At 44.8% G+C, this 20,846-nt stretch overlaps 1 long non-coding RNA gene across 1 annotated transcript in view; it reads right to left on the bottom strand.

Annotated features, from left to right (window-relative positions):
* The window catches only part of LOC307217238, a 98,893-nt gene that overhangs the window by 44,093 nt on the left and 33,954 nt on the right, over window positions 1-20,846 (bottom strand). The window lies entirely within an intron of this gene.

Here is a 20,846-nt window from a genome sequence, read left to right on the forward strand (position 1 = left end):
ACCGTTTACCTTCCCGCCAGAGCGGTACCTATTTATCTACTTGCACTGTGTGCTTTTGAACTGCTAGGTTGGCAGGAGCAGGGATCAAGCAACGGGAGCTCACCCCGTTGCGGGGATTCGAACCGCGACCTTCTGATCAGCAAGTCCTAGGCTCTGTGGTTTAACCCACAGCGCCACCCATGTCGCTTTTATATAATATATATGACCCCTATTACACTATCAAGAGTCACCCCACTATAGGTTGCATCTGACACGCTCACTTAATTTGTAAACCCTAATAAATACAGTGGTACCTCGTGTTAAGTACTTAATTCGTTCTGGAGGTCCGTACTTAACCTGAAACTGTACTTAACCTGAAGCACCACTGTAGCTAATGGGGCCTCCTCCTGCTGCCGCGCCACCGGAGCACGATTTCTGTTCTCATCCTGAAGCAAAGTTCTTAACCTGAAGCACAATTTCTGGGTTAGCGGAATTTGTAACCTGAAGCGTATGTAACCTGAAGCGTATGTAACCCGAGGTACCACTGTACAGCAATAGAATAAAATTAATGAGTTTAAATAGTCTCAAGTGTAAAACGGTACACACTGGAAGTAGGTTAGGGTAACAGCCTAAATCGATAAGTCCTAATAAAGGTATTAACGTTTGCGTTATAGTTTAGTTATTCTGTTTCATTTTGTCTTGATTTTTTTCAATGACTGCAGTTGTAACTTTTTATCAAACTTCACTGAACAACCTTTACAAAGTGGCATTTTTTAAAATAAAAAAATGACTTCAGCCTTGAGTAGTTTACACTTTAAATTACAATTCCCCTCATCCACAAGCAATGTGTTCTAAATTTATAAAGCACGTGTAGTCAGTCTCAAAGTACTATTAATCTGCCTTTAGTGATATGTATCCTTGCTTGAGAGCATAGCAAGAAAACGATATGGGCTCCTGCTGAATGGTAGCGAACAGGATGCTATTGGGACTCCAGCTCCCATCATCCCTAGCCAACAGGGGCAATGGGACCTATAGTCCCAGGATTCCCCCCCCCCATTGTTTTTATTAAATATTTTCTTGGGTTACAGAAGTCCATACTCTGTCTCTGGTTTCAGTTCATAGAGTCCTTTATAGAGATCTGTTATATTCAAAGTGAGAGACTAATGTTATTGACAGTATAAGGTTGGGGGAGAGGAGAGGTGTGTGTGGGGGGGAGAGATCAGGGTTGGTGTTGGTGGGAGAATAGGGCTGCCATCTTTGTTCTGGTAAAATACAGGACAGGTTGGCAGCCAGCAAGCCAGGAGCAAGGGGAAAGAGGGTGTTGGGGTGATTTTCTTTTCCACCTGGTGCCAAAATGACTTCAGAGTAATCCATTACAATCTATTGCAGTCTAACCAGATGGCCCCTCTGGAAGCTCTCTCTCTCTCTCTCTCTCTCTCTCTCTCTCTCACACACACACACACACACACACACTTGTAAAACCAACAGTTCTTTGCGACCCAGAACTGAAATACATTACACACCCTTTCACACACATGCAAGTACTATACTGCCATACATGCCGACCAGGGTAATAATAATAATAAACAACATATTATGATGAGGTGATGAGCTTTGTTCCACATGTTAAATTTCTAAAGTATAGCTGTTAACTTTTCCTTTTCTTGCGAGGAATCCTATTTGGAATAAGGGAATTTCCCTTTAAAAAAGGGAAACGTTGACAGCTATGTTCTAAAGGGGGGGGGGAATATTAGGGGACAAGGGGAAAGGTCAAGCCCTGTGGGAAGCTGCTTCTCCCCCACCCTCCTCTCTCAAATATCATGTAGATAACTCTGTTCAGAACTGGGGCTTCTGGGCTGCACTGGCCCAAAACCAGAGAAACGAGCCTCAGGACCTGTTGCTCTTTGAGTGATGGGTCCCAGGCCAGCACTCCGGGCCTGCAGCTCTGCAGATGGCCACCTTAACCCAGCCAAAGCTTCGGGAAGGTGGAGGCAACAACAATGTCTAAAACGTTTGCCTTTCTCCTGCCCTCTCCCATTAAATAAAAATGAAAATCCATCTTTTAATTTTTTTGGTAACAATCACTCTGCTAATAATTGCCAACATGTGTCTTTCTACTGTTGTGGAATTAATCTGGACAAAACCCAACGTTCTTGTTTTGTTCCCTGGCATTTCACAACTAGATTTTACGAAACAAGTTGTTTTTAAAGCATTTTCTTAACTGTGCACACCCAGAATTCAACCCTTTCCCCCAATCTCAGGATAATTGTTTTTCTTTCCATTTATTACACACCAAGCTTGTCCCCATGCCTGATAAATGAGGAAGGGCCAAAGCTTTGTCCTAGGAGGACATCTGCTTGGCATGTAGAAGGTCTTGGGTTCAAACCCTGGTACCTCCAGGTAGTAAAAATGGAAAATCTATATTCAGAGGCAGTTATACCTGTGGATACTGAGTCCTAGGAATAAGTAACAGAGTTTGTTTGTCAGCTTCTTGGAGAGCATATGGAAGGCACTTTTGAAAGGAGAGTGTTTAATCCGAAGAGTCATGACCGGAAGGAAAATAGCCACTTGCCCTGTTGCTCAAATGCTTGAACAAACAATGATATATTAAGACTTAGTTTCACTTTTCTTGTGCAACACTTGGGTGTGAGTTGCAAAACAGCCCTTCTCTAAGTGGAAGTTTTCACCCAAGCACAAAAACGTGCCTTTGATTGATATAGCTGGATGTTGATATAACTGAACCTATTGTCCAATTCATCAGAGTTTTCCCTCATTGATTTACAATACATCTTGATGGCTGCCAACTAGGCACCATTCTGACACAAGGAATGATGGGCAAGGAAGAAAAGAGCTGATTTTCACAACCTTTTTTCTTTCTTTTTTTAAGTGGGCACATTGCTGTATAATTGGGCTTGTGTGTTTGAGAATTTTGGATTTTCCAGGATAGCAGATTTTACTGTCAACTGTAACAGGGAAATATTTATGGATGGACAATTTCCCACAACTTTTACAGCAAAATATGGGTGATGTAAATGTGAATAGCATGCAGTTGAGGGAACATGAAGAAATATATCATTTGCCTCATAATATAGTTGCAGAAGAAGTTTGAAACAAAATAAACTACAGGTCCTGAGAAAATAAATTGTATCTCTCTGCTTTAAAGCTCAAGCAGAAACTTAGCAGAGGAATATATTTATCCTCTTCTTCAATCTGCACTCTCCTACAATGTCCATTTAAGACAGGGGTAGGCAAACTAAGGCCCGGGGGCCGGATCCGGCCCAATTGCCTTCTCAATCCGTCCCGCGGACGGTCCAGGAATCAGCGTGTTTTTACATGAGTAGAATGTGTCCTGTTATTTAAAATTCATCTCGGGGTTATTTGTGGGGCCTGCCTGGTGTTTTTATAAGAGTAGAATGTGTGCTTTTATTTAAAATGCATCTCTGGGTTATTTGTGGGGAATAGGAATTCGTTCATTTTCTTTTTTTCAAAATATAGTCCAACCCCCACAAGGTCTGAGGGATGGTGGACCAGCCCACAGCTGAAAAAGGTTGCCGACCCCTGATTTAAGAGATACTTTGCCCAGATAGACACACTTAATGGATCAGTTCTGAATGATACATGAATTTATAAATGCTAGGGTCCCTCTTGTGAGAAGAATCTAGCAAAGGGTTCCTGGTATGGATTAAATGAAAATGAATTTTGAACTGAAAAACTGGGATTCATCCCATGCACCTGCTTTGCATGCAGCAGGGACCAGGGCCAGTCTCCGGGATCTCCAAATTCTATTGGGAATGACCTGTATGAAATCTTGGAGAAACACTGATTGGAACAGGCAATGCTAACCTAGATCATGGGTAGGCAAACTAAGGCCCAGGGGGCGGATCCGGCCCAATCGCCTTCTAAATCTGGCCCCCAGATGGTCTGGGAATCGGCGTGTTTTTACATGAGTAGAATGTGTCATTTTATTTAAAATGCATCTCTGGGTTATTTGTAGGGCATAGGAATTAGTTCATTTTCTCTCTCTCCAAAATATAGTCTGGCCCCCCACAAGGTCTGAGGGACAGTGGACTGGCCCCCTGCTGAAAAAGTTTGCTGACCCCTGACCTAGATAGTCCAATGATCTGACTCAGTATAAGGCAGCTTTCTATCTGCCTGGCCTTTCTAATTGACTCTGTACAAATGAATTTTGTATTTTGGACCCAGTGTGCATTGCAGCAAAGGCTATGGCATTAAGATGAGAGGCAGGAAATCCAAGTTATAGATTCAGCCATGAAGCTCACTTGGGTAGACTGTGTCTCTTGGGCTATTTGCAGTGAGGCTAGAACATCACTCCAAGTCCTTGAACGGAATACAGGCGTAAAGATTCATTACATTAGAGTTCATTACTTGTATCTTCGTTTCTTCTTTTTGCACTTTCAGAGGAAGTGTGCAGATTGCATCTCATTTAAATGAACCACCATGACGACTTTCCCAGAAATGCGGTTTTTATGCTGTTGCAAAATTGTACATTGGTTAGCTGTGCGTTTCCATTTCTCCAGACTAGCCCTGTTCCTCAGCCCCACTGCTGCTTTCATACCCAGCTCAGTTTCTGTGTTAATAAACCAAAGTTTCTGTTCTCTCTTAAAGCCCTGGCTGGGTGGGGCTCAGTTTTATAGCAGTGGTGGAGGAGCTGATTAACCCTTCCCCTCCATTTTCTAGGTCTAAATTGCCCTCCTGAAAAACTGCTAACAGTTTTTTAAATAAGTTTGTTTTGTAAAAAGAAGCGGAAGCAGCATATTTTTATTAAGCATTTTCAATATATAGAAATAAACAAGTATAAAGAACAGTATGATTTTTAAAAAAGAATACACCACCCCGCCCTTAGCCTTGAAACAAATAAACCCAAAGAGCGGAGGACATACAGTACATGTGAAAAATTGACGAGAATGACTCAATTACATTATCAGATTATACCATGTCTTACTATTGCCTTGTTTCCTGGCAAGAATGACTGCAGAAACATTTCCATGGAAGCAAGAAATCACAACCATTGATCCTTTGACCTTAGGACAGTAGGCTAAGTTCTACACAAACTCCTCCTCTCTATCCTTCATGCAGAAAAGCAAGGTAAAGGTAAAGGTACTCCTGACTGTATAGTTAAAGCTATGGTTTTCCCAGTAGTGATGTAGGGAAGTGAGAGCTGGACCATGAGGAAGGCTGATCGCCGAAGAATTGATGCTTTTGAATTATGGTGCTGGAGGAGACTCTTGAGAATCCCATGGACTGCAAGAAGATCAAACCTATCCTTAGGGAAATCAGCCCTGAGTGCTCACTGGAAGGACAGATCCTGAAGCTGAGGCTCCAATACTTTGGCCACCTCATGAGAAGAGAAGACTCCCTGGAAAAGACCCTGATGTTGGGAAAGATGGAGGGCACAAGGAGAAGGGGATGACACAGGACGAGATGGCTGGACAGTGTTCTCAAAGCTACAAACATGAGTTTGACCAAGCTGTGAGAGGCAGTGGAAGACAGGAGTGCGTAGCGTGCTCTGATCCATGGGGTCACGAAGAGTCGGACACAAATAAATGACTAAACAACAATCCCTGACCATTAGGTCCAGTCGTGGATGACTCGGGGGTTGCTCACTCATCTCACTCTATAGGCTGAGGGAGCCAGAGTTTGTCCGCAGACAGCTTCTGGGTCATGTGGCCAGCATGACTAAGCCACTTCTGGAGAACCAGAGCAGCACACGGAAACGCCATTTACCTTCCCGCCAGAGTGGTACCTATTTATCTACTTGCACTTTGACGTGCTTTCGAACTGCTAGGTGGGCAGGAGCAGGGACCAAGCAATGGGAACTCACCCCATTGTGGGGATTCGAACTGCCGACCTACTGATCGGACACTTCAGCTATTCGAAAACACTCATGGGACGAAGCGCAGCCTGGGAAGGATGTGGTCTGGGGACAGTTATGAGACTCCCCATCCTTGAATCAAAGAATTGTAGAGTTGGAAGGGACCACGAGGCTCATTTAGTCCAATCCCCAGCAATGCAAGAATCTCTTGCCCAACATGGGGCTTGAACCTATGACCCAAAGATTATGTCTCGTGCTTTACCAACTGAGCTACATCCTTGTCGGTCAAAGGGGATTTGTGGAAGGACAGGCAAAGCTTGAGCAGAACTCAGCAGACATTCCCTGCCATGTCTCCATTTGTGCACAAGATATAGATCAGGAAAAGAAACAGCCTGGCAGAACTACAGACGTTTTCATTCAGGTATTTAAAAAAACATTTTTTAAAAAACCACACACCAGGCATATGTACCACGGAAGCATATTCCCACGGAAGCACTTTGTAAGCACAAATACTATGAAAGGGAAATGGGAAGGTAGCCATTATGAAACTCTGTGCATCTTCAGACTGGACTTAAATGTCTTGCGCTGATGATAAAGATGGGTTGGCAAAGCCCCCAATCAAAATCTTCATGCCCACATTGAGGTACAGACATTCATTGTCTGCGCAGTCACATTGGCATGGGAAACCCAAGATCTGGCAGCTCTCGGCATCACATTTGCATCTCTCCACTCTGAAATATTAATTTGGTCCCTGCTGGTGTTCCTTTTTCTCCTTTAAAGATGTCTGGACAGCAGCAAACCCCAAGCCCTTGATACTTTCGATTTTGTTTACAGACATGGCAGCAACAATTTGTCAGGAGCCATTGTAGTCTGCTCTGAAAGGAATTTCGCTAATGAATGGGCTGTGTTGTGCTGGTGATAAGACAAACCAATGTTTGGAAGGGCCGATTGCCAGGTAGCAGAGAAAGGCTTTTTAAAGGCTGAAAGAAGAACCTGGTGACAACTCGTTCGCATTGGCTGCGGCGCACAATGTTGTCCTGGCCCAGGGCTGATGCTTGCAAAGAGAAATCGGGAAGCAACTGTCAGCAGGCTTTGCGGCGATGCCTCCATTGATGCTGCAATAGAGAGAAGGATGCAAACGCTGTGATTCTTCTTGAAGTTTGGCAAAAGGAAATCCTGGGCCTTAGCAACAGGTGGGTGATTGCCAGAGAAGCCATTTCACTTTGGTTTGCTCTGTGTCTGAATAACACTCATCTTATGAGTTAAATGCCTAAAACTAGCACCAAAATTTTGGCATGAAGGATTCAGATTTATGTCTTCTTGCTCGTCCCTCAGATTGTTTGAACCAACTAGGGCGTGCTCTTAGATCTCATGTTTGGAAACACATGCACTGTGCACTCTAAACCAGGATACCCTGAAGATGTTGTAGGTGACAACTCCCATCATCCTTGACCATTAGGCAGGCTGGCTGGAGTGCAAAACACCTGGAGGGCACCATGTTGACTACTGCTGTTCTAATCAGTCCTTGAAGCAATAGGGTAAAAAGAGAGAGGAAAGATCCCCCTCTAATATATTATTTCATGCACCCCTCCAACATTTTTCTGATGAAAATAGGGACATCCCATTCCATAATGATAACTTTTCTATTTATACTCCACACATCTTACTGGGTTGCCCCAGCCACTCTGGGCAGCTTCCAACCTATATAAAAACATAATAAAATATAAAATTTTGTTTAAAAAAACCCTTTCCTATACAGGATTGCCTTCAGACAGCTCAGGGGCTGGATAACACCATACCCTCCAACATTTCTCCAGTAAAAATAGGGACATCCTAAGGAAAAGTGGGAAACTGGGACAGCTTCTCTAAATCAGGGACGTCCCTGGAAAACAGGGCACTTTGAGAGTCTGCCACTTTTCTGGACAAGGTTGCTTGTTTAATGAAAATGTCTTTTGTTCCTGAAATGGGGCATCCCACCCTCCACCAAGGTGGCTGACAATCGGATAATTAAACAAATAATAAAATAATAAAATTCAATGAAACAAACAATAGAATATAGCAGCAACAGTCAGCAAAGAACCTTGAGGAGATAAAATCAAACAGTGAGCTAAATAAACAGTGGACGTAACAAGGCGGATGACCACGGAAGGAAAGGAGGCAGGAAAGGAGTTTCAGAGAGCCCTGTTGCCACAATGAAGGAGGCAACCTTCCAAGGCCCCCATGCCAGAGGCAAGTGGAGCCAGAGGCGAAGGTGGGTGGAGGCATTAATGAAAATGTCGCCATTGTGCGGTAGGCTAGCCTGGCTAGCTTCTACACACACTTGCACACTTCTCTATCCAAATTAGCAAGAGGCACTGTGAAATGCTCTTTATTCAGCTCATAGTGGTGAGGAGGAATGAAAGTCCCCTCAAAGTATCTGCTTTATATACATTATTTACATAATGGGCTGCACGTGATTGGCTAATTCTGGAATTCTCCTGTAGGCCAATCAGGTTGTGGAATCACTTCCATCTGGAGCCGGATTGGGTGGCTCCTGCAGACCAATCATACTGCTGCATTGTTCTAGGACCATTCAGACTGCTGCATTCTGAATCCTATTGTTCTAGGACCAATCAGACTGCTGCATTTTGGATCCTACTCAACCCAGTACATAACACACTGCCAGAGTTCAAGGACATTTTCAACCGGGCAAAAAAATCAAGGGGTGTGTATGCAAAGCAGGGCCAGTTAGGGGTGGGGCCTGGGGAGAATTCCACAGGCCAGGCTAGAATTTCCCAAACTTGGGTCTCCAGCTGTTTTTGGACTACAATCCCCACCATCCCTAACCGCTGGTCCTGCTAGCTAGGGATGATGGGAATTGTAGTCCAAAAACAGCTGGAGACCCAAGTTTAGGAAGCCCTGGGCCAGACGGACAGGCCTGCAAGGCCATGTTTTCGCCCTTCAAGCCTGAATTTTCCCATCCCTGCTTGAAAATACAGTGGGATAACACAGCTGCCTTTTTATTGCAAGAAACTTACTTCATTTCTAAAGAATTATAGAATTGCCAGAGTCATGTAGAAACTAGGCTCCATCCCAGAACCTCTTTGAATTTTGGAATGCTGATTTTTATCTATTTGCTCTTCTTACTTTGCTTTCCTCAATGATGTTTCCGAAAAGCAACAACTAGTCATGGTCAAAGAACTTGTGCAATAATTCTACTCATTGCAGTTTTGTTCTTGGAGGAACTTGGCTTCTGTATCTGACCACACTTATTGGGAAATCCAGAAGACTTATTGGGTAATAGAGAGGATGTTTTGCTAAAGAACAAATCGAGACGGCTACTGGTTTTTCAAACTTTTATAGCCATGCGGTGCTGCTTTTGAATGCTCAGTGCAGTTCAGCCCTTTAATTTTCCTGTGCATTGGTGAATGCAGACTGCAATCTTAAAACATTTTCATTCTGAATCAAGGACGCTTCAGACAAGATGATCACGCTATATGGATTACATTGTGTTAGTGCAAGTGAGAAGTCTTGTGATGTATGGCAGATGCGCATACTAGACAGGAGGCGCATAACCTTTGCCAGGATTCATTGCTGTTTCTGTTGCTGTGCTTCATACGACGAAAACTCTTTTATTTTCTTCTGAGGCACAGCTCATATTCAGTGCTTAAATTCCCCATATGACAGGCACCACCTGGAAGCCCTCTGCTCCTAATCTCAGGGATTTGGAAGGGGGCTGGCTGCAGTTCTTTAGAAGTAAAGAAGGCTGTATGCCTCAGACCCTCCAAGTGGTCCTCTTTTTCAGGCACGGTCCTGGATTTACAGATCCTGGAATGTCCCACTTTTTAAAAAAGGTAAAGGTAAAGGACCCCTGACAGTTAAGTCCAGTCACAAATGACTCTGGGGTTGCGGCGCTCATCTCGCTTTACAGGCTGAGTGAGCCAGCGTTTCTCCACAGACAGTTTTTCCAGGTCATGTGGCCAGCATGACTAAGCTGCTTCTGGCAAAACCAGAGCAGTGCACAGAAACACCATTTACCTTCCCACCGGAGTGGTACCTATTTATCTACTTGCACTTTTGGGTGTGCTTTCGAACTGCTAGGTTGGCAGGAGCTGGGAATGAGCAACGGGAGTTCATCCCATTGTGGGGATTCGAACCACCAACCTTCTGATCGGCAAGCCCAAGAGGTTCAGTGGTTTAGATCACAATGCCACCCCTATTTTCATTGGTGAAATGTCGGAGGGTATGGTAGGACGTACCTATTTTCAACAGAGAAACGCTGGAGGGTGTGCTTCTTGCAGGTATCTGGTTGGTCACCATGAGAACAGACAAGCTGGGCCATTGGCCTGATCCAGCAAAGCTCTTCTGGTGTTATTAAATAAAGCCGTGATATTTGGGATGGAGGACTGGTTTTGTCCTCACTGCAACAAGTCTTTTTCAGCAGGTGAATGGAAGGCAGTTATCACTTTCCATGGCAGGAACACAATTATACTGAACTGCACTGTAATGCGCTGAACTGCAGCAGCTCCTTGCCCTGAGATACTATGGGTGGAATTGGTGGACATTTTCAGACAAAGAAAGTGCTCCACCACCAATAAAACAAAGGCAGGATGGGCTGCAGGCTTGGCTTAATATCCTCTGATGGCTCACCTTTTATGACATTTGGCTACCCTGATGGGCTTACCCAGTGGCAGCAGTGGTCCTTCAATTGCCACGACACACTCACAATTTTAATTTCCCACTTTGTCCCCGCTGTAGCATGGGGAAACAAAAAGTTTCCAAGGCGTCCAGATCAGATATCAGTGGTGGACCATTCTGGAGCAGTGCTCCCCCCCCCCCGCCAGCTGCTTGAGGAGGTTTCGTTGTGACACCAGGTCTGTTTCAGGAACAGCCTGTGGGTGAGAGATAGAGCAGCTTACCTATCCCTGTGTTCTTGACAAAAGTCCATAGGAGGACCAGGAAGGTAAAGGAAAAGTTCAGGTAAGGAAGTCAGACCATGGACAGCTCTGAGTAGATAGGCAAGCAGAATGCAGAGCAGGAGGTTCGTATGTTGCTCCAGCAAAAATGCCACCACTGAATAGGCCCTGTCTTCAAACATCACTCACTGCACCTCTGAAGACAGTGGTATCCAGGAAGGACCTCTGGTTTCATATGCATATAGTCAAAATCTTGCAGAGCTGTATTTTTACTATGAAGCAAAAGCTCCAACTCCCCACTCTTCTTGGCCCTGGTACTGAGAAGATCATTTGCCCCACTGACCAAACTCTTTCTCTCTTGTAGCTCCTTTTGACCTTGGATTACCCAATTAAATGTGTAAATTTAATGGCTAAAGCAAGTGGAACAGCTGGCTCTATAGACACCTCCGTAGCTCAGTCCTGTAAATCTCTTTTAGCAAACTGTCCTTGCTTCTGCTGCCACAGCTGAAGCAACATTCCCAACTGGCAAGAGAGCAGAATTGTCTAGCTTTGCCCCTTGCCAGGGAAACTCCCACCTTTCGCCTTCGATTCAGACAAAGGCATGTGCAGCCGGGGTTTTGTCTGGTTTCCTAAGTTCCTTAGCAGCCTTTTGGCAACAGCAAAACCATCCATCGCAGCACCCTCTTCCTAGCCCTGCCAGTAAACTTAGTGAGCATGACAAAGGGAGGCTAAAATATTTGCTTACAAAAAGAGATGGCTAGGAAGGATCCCCCCCCTATTTTGTTAAAAGAAGAAGAAAAAAACCAGCACACAAACACACCCACGTTATTAAACCTTTAATGAATTTGGCTGATTTGAGATAAGCATGGAAAGCAGAATAAAAAGGGGGAGGTGTTTGTGAACCCCCAGTGAAATCTATGCTTGGTATTTCTCAGGTGCCAGGAGATTTGGGATGCCAATGTATTAGAGATGGGGCCCAGTTAGGGTGAGAGGGACAGAGCGCATGCTTTGCATTCAGATGGGGCCACAAAGCGTATCCATAGATCTTAAAGCTAGGAAAGTGTGCAGAAAAAGCTCTTGAGATGTGGCCATTCAGACAACAGGGTTCAGCTGTACCATTAGGCAGAGTGGAGTGAAGACTCCTCAAACCATATGGCTCACCAATCTTCCTCTGAGCCCTCCTTGAGTGATTTTGCATGGCTCTTGGAGAATGGAGAGAGCAGTTTCCCCCTCACAGAGCTGCCATTTCCAGCACTCTTAACAAATTGCAGCTCCCAGGATTCTTAGGGGCAAATCATGCGCTTTAAGTGTGTGTTGAACACACTTTAAATGTGTGGTGTGAATCTGCCCACAATAGCCAAAGATGACTGGCTGCATGGGTGTCATGTTCATTACCTGACCCCCCTAGGTTTGCTGGGATTGTGGACTGTATAAACCCTTTTTGAGTGAAAAATAAATGGCGAAGCAGCAGCTGGTGAAGGGGGAAGGAATGACTGAGAAAAGGCCCCTCCTTCCCACCCCAATGCAAGAGGGCTATTTCACCACATTTTCCATAAGTGAGTCTAAAATGATCTATCTGTACCACTGTGGACTGCTTAACCCCCCAAATGTCAACCTCCGTATCAAAACTGGAACCTTGTAAAAAGTTCTGTTATAAAACTTCAACGCAGCATGAATTCTAACCTTGTTGTGGGCAGAACAATACAAACCATATGTTCCTTTCAGGAAATGATGCGTCGCCCCCACGCCTGCCGCTTTTGAGAAAGCAGAAATGAGAGTTCAGCTCATTTATTTAAATTCCTTCTAGCATAAGACTTGATGCTTTCTATAGGTTATGTCTGGATCTAGGGGGGACGACAGAACCAGATATGGATGCACATGCTTTACCTCCTTGCATTATTGCCCAAACCAAACAAAGCAGAAGGCCTCAGGAAGGTATTTTTTGCCCACAAATGGAAATGGGAATTTGCCAGCACAGGACAAGGGGTTTTCCTGCGCCATTGGGCTGTGATCACCACAATTCTGAATTCCTAATGACATCAGCTGCTGATTTCTGTTAATGTCAGCACTTGGGTTCTGCACAAAGGCTTCCCACAGGCATCTAGTTTGCCACTGATAGAAGCGGATGCTGAACTACATGAACTACATGAGTCATTGGCCTGAGCCAGAAGGCTCTTCTTATAGTCTTATGCTTCTTTGTTCTCTGCCGTGGCTGGTGGAAACGGTCAGCTCTATAGAGTGCTTCCGAATTTCTGGCCTCCTAGACTTGCTTCTGTTAATCTGACTTTGAAAACCAGCCCAAATAAACCCAATGAGTCTTAGTTGAGTGTCTGATGCTAGGGGTGGGGCTTAAGGACCCAGAGGCTGCAACACAGGGTTTGTTTTGCCAGGGCGGACTCCTCCACATATGGAAACCTGCATATTAGGAAGTCTGAGGACTTCACACAGACTCCTGATTCCAGCATCTCCGCACAAGTGATGCCAGAGGTCCTAGACTCAGAGGGATTCCTGATTCACCTCCATAACTGCCTCGCCTACCGTATCAGGGGGTCAAAGTACCTTCCAGCCGCAGGAAACACTGGTGTCAGAATCTTCAAGTAGCCCCCCATATATTGGTACTCATTCTATACATTTTTGCTTGTTTTACTGGGGTTAAGTACCCCCGATACATCATTTTCATATAGTTTTCTATCAGTGAAGAACATGCTATAGATTTCAGATCAGTTTTCCATAGCATAGCCTCTCCCAGTCTGTCATTTGTATATTATGTCCCACATCTTTCGCCGATTTTATCATCACTGATTTCACCTGTTCACCTTTAGTATCCCATTCCAGGAGCAAATTGTACATCTTTGACAATAATTTAAAATTATTTTCCAAAATCTCTCTTTGAAATCTTGATAATTCATAACAGAAACCTTTCTTTTTATCTGCTTTTAAAAAGTAATTTAATTGATGATATTGTAACCTGTTCTCTCATCTCTTCAAAATCTTTTAATTTTACCTGGTTTTCTACCTCGGTTAACAGCTCTCTATATGTTGGCTAATTTGTCCACACATGTACTTTTTTCACAGATAGTGCTTCTAACAGGGAGAGCCATCAGCGTGTTTTTTGTTCTAATAAGTCTTTATACCTCTCCCATACTTTAAAAATTCACTTTCTTATTACAGTGGTACCTCGGGTTACATACGCTTCAGGTTACATACGCTTCAGATTACAGACTCCGCTAACCTAGAAATAGTACCTCGGGTTAAGAACTTTGCTTCAGGATGAGAACAGAAATCGTGCGGCGGCAGCGGGAGGCCCCATTAGCTAAAGTGGTGCTTCAGGTTAAGAACAGTTTCAGGTTGAGAACAGACCTCTGGAAATAATTAAGTACGTAACCAGAGGCACCACTGTATATGATTCTGAAATGATTGTCCCAATTGATCATGCTGGCTGGGGTTGATGGGAGTCTGAGGTCAACAACATCTGGAAGGCACCATTTTGGCAATCCCTGTTGTAGCCTATGTTTTCCTCTGCCACTGCTGCAAGCAAGAAGCCCTTCTGGGCTCTTTGCTTCATTTCAGTCCCTCTCTGCTGCTGCTGCTGCTGCTGCTGCTGAATCATAGAACTGTAGAGTTGGAAGGGACCACGAGGGTCATATAGTCCAACAATGCAGGAATCTTTTGCTCAACATGGGCAGGGCAGTCTGAAGCATATCCAGCGCCGTGGTGCAAAGATCCCTCCGGCACCCTCCACCATTTCCCGGAGTTGTCAACCTTTTCCCAAGCCTCTGCAGGGATCGCTCTCCTCCCGCGGAGGCTTGGGAAGAAGCAGCACACCCACCAGCCATATAGTTGACGGGGCACAGCTGGCATGCGTGCAGGGAAAGGGGAGGCCACTGGTAAAGCCGCACAGCTCCTCCACTCGCCCTGGCGCAATGCACCAGTAAGCCTAATAGGAAAGACGGCTCTGAACATGGGGCTTGAACCCACGACCCTAAGATTAGGAGTCTCATGCTCTACCAACTGAGTTACCAAGAGGGAGCTACCGAGAGGGGAGGAAATGCTAAATGGCTCTGCTCTCAGAGACCTGTCTTGTTGAGTGTGGAAGGGAAGGAAGCCACTGTGGGTTTCTTTCTTTCTTTCTTTCTTTCTTTCTTTCTTTCTTTCTTTCTTATCCCTCCTTTTTCTCCAAGGAGCTCAAGGTATCATACATGGTTCTCCCCCTACTCAATTAATCACCACAACAACTCCATGAGATAGGTTAGTCTGAGAGAGGAAGGTGAGCTTCATGGCCAAGTGGCAATTTGAACCTTGGTCTCACAAGTCCTAGTCCAACACTCTAACCCCTGCACCACACTGGCTCTCAAACAAGTTTTCATGTCCTTTAGAATTCTCATTCTGCCCTTGCAAATGCTCTGAGGACGTTAACACAAATAAATCTGCAATACAAAAATCAAATCGAAATGAACGTCCGAAGCGCAAATTTAAAATATTGCAGTTAGCACTGAAATGAGAGCTAAGCTCAAATGTCGTCAAGCCCAGCAATCAAAAACACTTAAGCCGCTAAGTGGTGGAAGAAACAGATATGCTTTGCACTGTTTCCAAAAGGCTAATAAAGATGAGCCTTTGCAAATTCCCCCAGGCTAGACATTCCAAAGTCTTGAGGCAGTCATAGGAAAGGCCAAAGCCTGCCCTGCTTATGAGCTTACTTCTCGCAGTGATGGGATTTTCAACAGAGCCTTTCCTTTGCGTGGGGAGCAGTTCATCTGGGAAAGATTTCCCAGAGGCAGAAGAGGGCTATTGGAGATCTGTTCACCCTTCCCAACCTATCAACCGACTTTAGGAAAGGGGAACTTGTGGATCACTCCAACTTCCATGAGTTCTGGACAGCATGGGCAATGGTGAGCGGTGATGGGAGTTGTATTCTATAGAGGGCCACAGGTTCCCCAATGCCTTATTTAGTCTATCTACAGGATGCATAACTCTGGCTGCCATTTTGGTTCTGCCGGAGTATAACCAAGGTAACATATGAAATCCACGTTGAACACTTCAGATGCTACAGAGGCACAGAAGTTATACAGGCAGGCACTGCTATTCAGAATGTGATCAGTGTGGTGCTTTGTAGTAAGAGATGCCAGATGTGCTAAGATCCCACGAAGATCAAAAAACGAGAGGGAGAAAAGTAGCTCATATATACTATCCCAGACGCCTGAATTCCCTGCAAAATGAAACAAATGGCATTGCCCTCCAAAATCCAGCTCCTTCAAGCGTCCCTATTTTCTAAGGACAGTACCAGATTTACAGAAGCTGTCCAGGTTTCTGCTTTGATCCTGGAATGTCCCACTTTCCCTTAAAGGTAAAGGTAAAGGTAAAGGTACCCCTGCCCGTACGGGCCAGTCTTGACAGACTCTGGGGTTGTGCGCCCATCTCACTCAAGAGGCCAGGGGCCAGCGCTGTCCGGAGACACTTCCGGGTCACGTGGCCAGCGTGACATCGCTGCTCTGGCGAGCCAGAGCCGCACACGGAAACGCCGTTTACCTTCCCTCTGGTAAGCGGTCCCTATTTATCTACTTGCACCCGGAGGTGCTTTCGAACTGCTAGGTTGGCAGGCGCTGGGATCGAGCAGCGGGAGCGCACCCCGCCGCAGGGATTCGAACCGCCGACCTTTCGATCGGCAAGCCCTAGGCGCTGAGGCTTTAACCCACAGCGCCACCTGCGTCCCATGCTTTGATCCTGGAATGTCCCGCTTTCCCTTAGGTAAAGGTAAAGGGACCCCTGACTGTTAGGTCCAGTTGTGGACAACTCTGGGGTTGCGGCGCTCATCTCACTTTACAGCTTCTGGGTCATGTGGCCAGCAAGACTAAGCCGCTTCTGGCGAACCAGGGCAGCGCATGGAAACGCCGTTTACCTTCCCACCAGAGCCGTACCTATTTATCTACTTGCACTTTGACATCTTTCGAACTGCTGGGTTGGCAGGAGCAGGGACCGAGCAATGGGAGCTCACCCCATTGCGGGGATTCGAACCACCGACCTTCTGATTGGCAAGCCCTTGGCTCAGTGGTTTAGATCACAGGGATGCCCCTATTTTCATTGGAGAAATCCTGGAGTGTATGGAGTTATGCGACCTCTGAGCCAAGGAGGTAAGTAACTCTACAACCTTTAGAAGACATCTGAAGGCAGCCCTGTATAGCAAAGTTATTTTTATTATGTTTTATTATGGTTTTATATATGTTGGAAGCTGGCCAGAGTGGCTGGGGCAACCTAGTCAGATAAGCAGGGTATGATGATGATGATGATTGAATAGGACGTCCCTATTTTCATCAGAGAAATGTTGGGGGGGGGGTATGAAAATCCCAGATGAATGTATCAACATGATACATAAATTCTGAATTCTCTTAAAGCTGTATCAGCATAGGAAGAAAACTAGAAACTCCTGCCCCAATAAAAATGGATTATTATTTATAGTGGCCCAGGCAAATCCAGGTTCTGGCCCCTTGATGGCAGGTAGAACCCCAACACTTGCATAAAATGGGTTTATTTAATTTGCTGCAATCAGTTTCCCATTGGTATCTGTTCTCTCTCATCAATGAGCAGGCCAGGCAAAATTCATTTGCCCCCACTGATGAGTGGGCTGGACCAAAGCCTAATGAGAGTCACACTGTATAACAGGACAACACAGGGCACCATAGCAAAGAGCTGTAGTAACTACCTACTGCTGCTTCCATGCCCTGTGCTTGAGAAACTGGCTGGAGAATCTGGTACAGAGCTTCTACGCAATGAACCAAGGTGTGGATTTGCACCTTCCTGACTCCCCATCAAATGTAGGACTTTACATGGTTCAGGACATGTCCACTGGGATGTGAACAAACACTGGGATTGGGACGACATTATGTGGATGCCCCCTACATTAATGGAGAGACAGGTCTTTGCAAATCTACATTTTGTTCCAGTGTGAACAAGTCCACAATTGGATCCCTGCCTTTACCTGCTCTCTCAATAGGTATAGTCAGGTGCTCCTTAATGCAATGTCCATCAGGAAAAAGTATGCATTTCCAAAGACTGTGATGGTCCAAGATGGTGGTGAGATTGAGAAATGTGGAAGACCTTCATCGTCCTTGTAGCTGTGCAACCCCCCCTTTTTTTGAGGATCAGGCTATGATTCAGTTTGAGTTTTCAAGAAAAAGAAGCAAAACCTATTGCCACTTTTGTAATAATGGTCTATATGGAGATACAATGAGAAATATTTTTAGAGCAACATGACCTTCCAGTTTCATGTAACTTGCCTTCCATGAGTTAATATAACTCCATGCTTATTTATTTATTTTCAAAAAGAGCAGTTTGCTTATTAATTTGTTTGGCCTGCTTTAATTCACTTTATTCATTGTCCTTTACTATAAAAAAGCTGGGCCATATATACACGTTTCTCCTAATGTAATGACTCATATTTATGAAGTTATTTGGAGCTTCTAAACCGCGGGTGATGAACTCGGAGATATAAAAACTGCAAAGCAATGCAATCTCTACGGAATGAAAATTTTAAATCAGCTGCCGAGCTAGATGCCCTTAAGGGAAATAAAATATTCTGTGATTTTTTGTTGCTGTGTTAGCATATTTTTCATTTTCGGCCTCTGCAGGAAATAAATATGCTGCTCTATAACACAGCAAAGGAAGCACTTGGTTTGTGGATTGGTTGAGAATTATATGCCATGAGTCCCTGCTGCTTTTTATGATTGCTCAATCAAAGTAGCGTTGCTTGCTTAACTTTATTAAGTAATTCGTTCTGCCAGCTTTTTTTTTTTTATCCCTCCTTTGTAACAACTGTTGGTTTTCATTGCATTGGGTAGCTGCTTGCAAGATCACCTTATGCCATATCAAATGCCACTCAAACACTTTGATCTCAGGAACTGGTGCTGTTACGGCTGCCACATAATGCTCGTTCTGCACTTGTAACAAATTGATATTTTAGTGTGGCAGCAATTACATTTCAAAACTCCTACTGACATCAGGCAAGTGCCTCCACTGTACTCTTTTTGGCACCTGCTAAATACAGGCAAGCCTGTCTTGACCTGTGGAATGTTGACATGTGTTTTAATCCGGTCTTTTCTTCTTGCTGATTTTAGTTTTTAAAAAATGTTTTAAGTACTTGTTTTTAACATTTTACTGAAAATGTCATTGCTTTTATTCTTTTCAAACACCACCTTGAAGCTTTCATACAATGAAGCAGTATATAAATGTTGTGAAATAAAAATAAATATGTAAGTAAAATACTTGTCTCTTCTTTCCCCAATGTGTAGCAATTTTAAGCATTTAACTTCCCTGAGATGCAGATTAACAAATTCACATTATTGATTGATTGATTGATTGACTGAAGCTGAAGAGGTAACAGGGCTTAGTGAGCTGCAGATTTAGAGAAGCTGTCCTGGTTTCTGATTTGACCCGGAATGTCCCACTTTTCCTTTGTTGTTGTTGTTTAGTCATTTAGTCGTGTCCGACTCTTCATGACCCCATGGACCAGAGCACACCAGGCACTTCTGTCTTCCGCTGCCTCCCGCAGTTTGGTCAAACTCATGCTGGTAGCTTCGAGAACACTATCCAACCATCTTGTCCTCTGTCGTCCCCTTCTCCTTGTGCCCTCCATCTTTCCCAACATCAGGGTCTTTTCCAGGGAGTCTTCTCTTCTCATGAGGTGGCCAAAGTACTGGAGCCTCAGCTTCAGGATCTGTCCTTCCAGTGAGCACTCAGCGCTGATTTCCCTAAGAATGGATAGGTTTGATCTTCTTGCAGTCCATGGGACTCTCAAGAGTCTCCTCCAGCACCATAATTCAAAAGCATCAATTCTTCGGCGATCAGTCTTCTTTATGGTCCAGCTTTCACTTCCATACATCACTTCTGGGAAAACCATAGCTTTTACTATACGGACCTTTCTTAGGATGTCCCTATTTTCATCAGAGAAATGTTGGAGGGTATGGAGTTAGCCAATCCCTGAGCAGTCTGAAGGCAATCCTGTATAGGGAAAGGGTTTTTTTAAATGTTTAATGTTTTCTTATGTTTGTATATACAGTGGTACCTCTGGTTGCGAACAGAATCCGTTCCGGAGGCCAGTTCGCAACCTGAAAAGAACACAACCCGCGTCTACGCATCTGTGCATGCACAGGTCACGATTCGCCGCTTCTGCACATGCGCGTGACGTCATTTTGCTTGTCTGCGCATGTGCGAGTGGCGAAACCTGGAAGTAACCCGTTCTGTTACTTCCGGGTTGCCGTGGGACACAACCTGTAAACGCTCAACCAGAAGCAAACGTAACATGAGGTATGACAGTATGTTGGAAGCTGCCCAGAGTGGCTGGGGCAACCCAGTTTACTATGGGGTATGAACAGTAAACGTATCATTATGGAATGGGACATCCCTATTTCCATCGGAGAAATGTTAGAGGGTATGGAGCTGGGAGAGTCTGGGGCACAGAGAAATCCAGAATCAGAGGGAGAAGGTGAAGTAGGCAAATGGGATGAGGGAGGCCAGGAGGAAGAGGTGAGTCAGGGTGGTGAAGAGTCACAGTGGTCTCCCTGCTCCTCACTTGGCTCTCAGAACCAGAAGAGGCATGAAGTGGGCAGAGGTGAAGTTGGCTGCCTGCAGGAGCAGTCTCTGATTGCTTGAGAAAAGCCCTGGGGATGAGGTGGGGACTTTCGATCTCTGCAACTCATTTTCATGGACAAAGACCACCGGGAATGAGCTGCTCTGCTCAATAGGCTTGACATCCAACCATAAGAGTTAACTCCATTTTCGAACAACAGTGATTCTAATGCAGCTCAGACTTCACATAAAAACCAGGAAATGATTTACAGAAAAGGGCTTAGAGAGGTGCCAGAACTGAGTTCCAGAGAGTTCCGGCTGAAAAAAGCCCTGTGTATAAAGATGTGTGGCATATCATCAATTGGAAGGTACACACAGTTCCTTTTATGTATTTTTCATGAAGGAAAAAAAAGTTTTTATTGGATTAGAAGGGGCGTCAGTCAGCTGCTTTCATTTTGGCTGAAGCCCAAAATAAGCAAAACAATAGAAGTGGTAGGAAGGGCGTGAATTTCCTGCATTTCTGTAGACTCATAAGGTTTGTGTTCTGCACAAGGCAGCATCTCTGAAACGGATTTTGACCT

This window comes from Podarcis cretensis, assembly GCF_951804945.1.
Source record: "Podarcis cretensis genome assembly, chromosome: 5".
NCBI classification, from domain to species: Eukaryota; Metazoa; Chordata; class Lepidosauria; order Squamata; family Lacertidae; genus Podarcis; species Podarcis cretensis.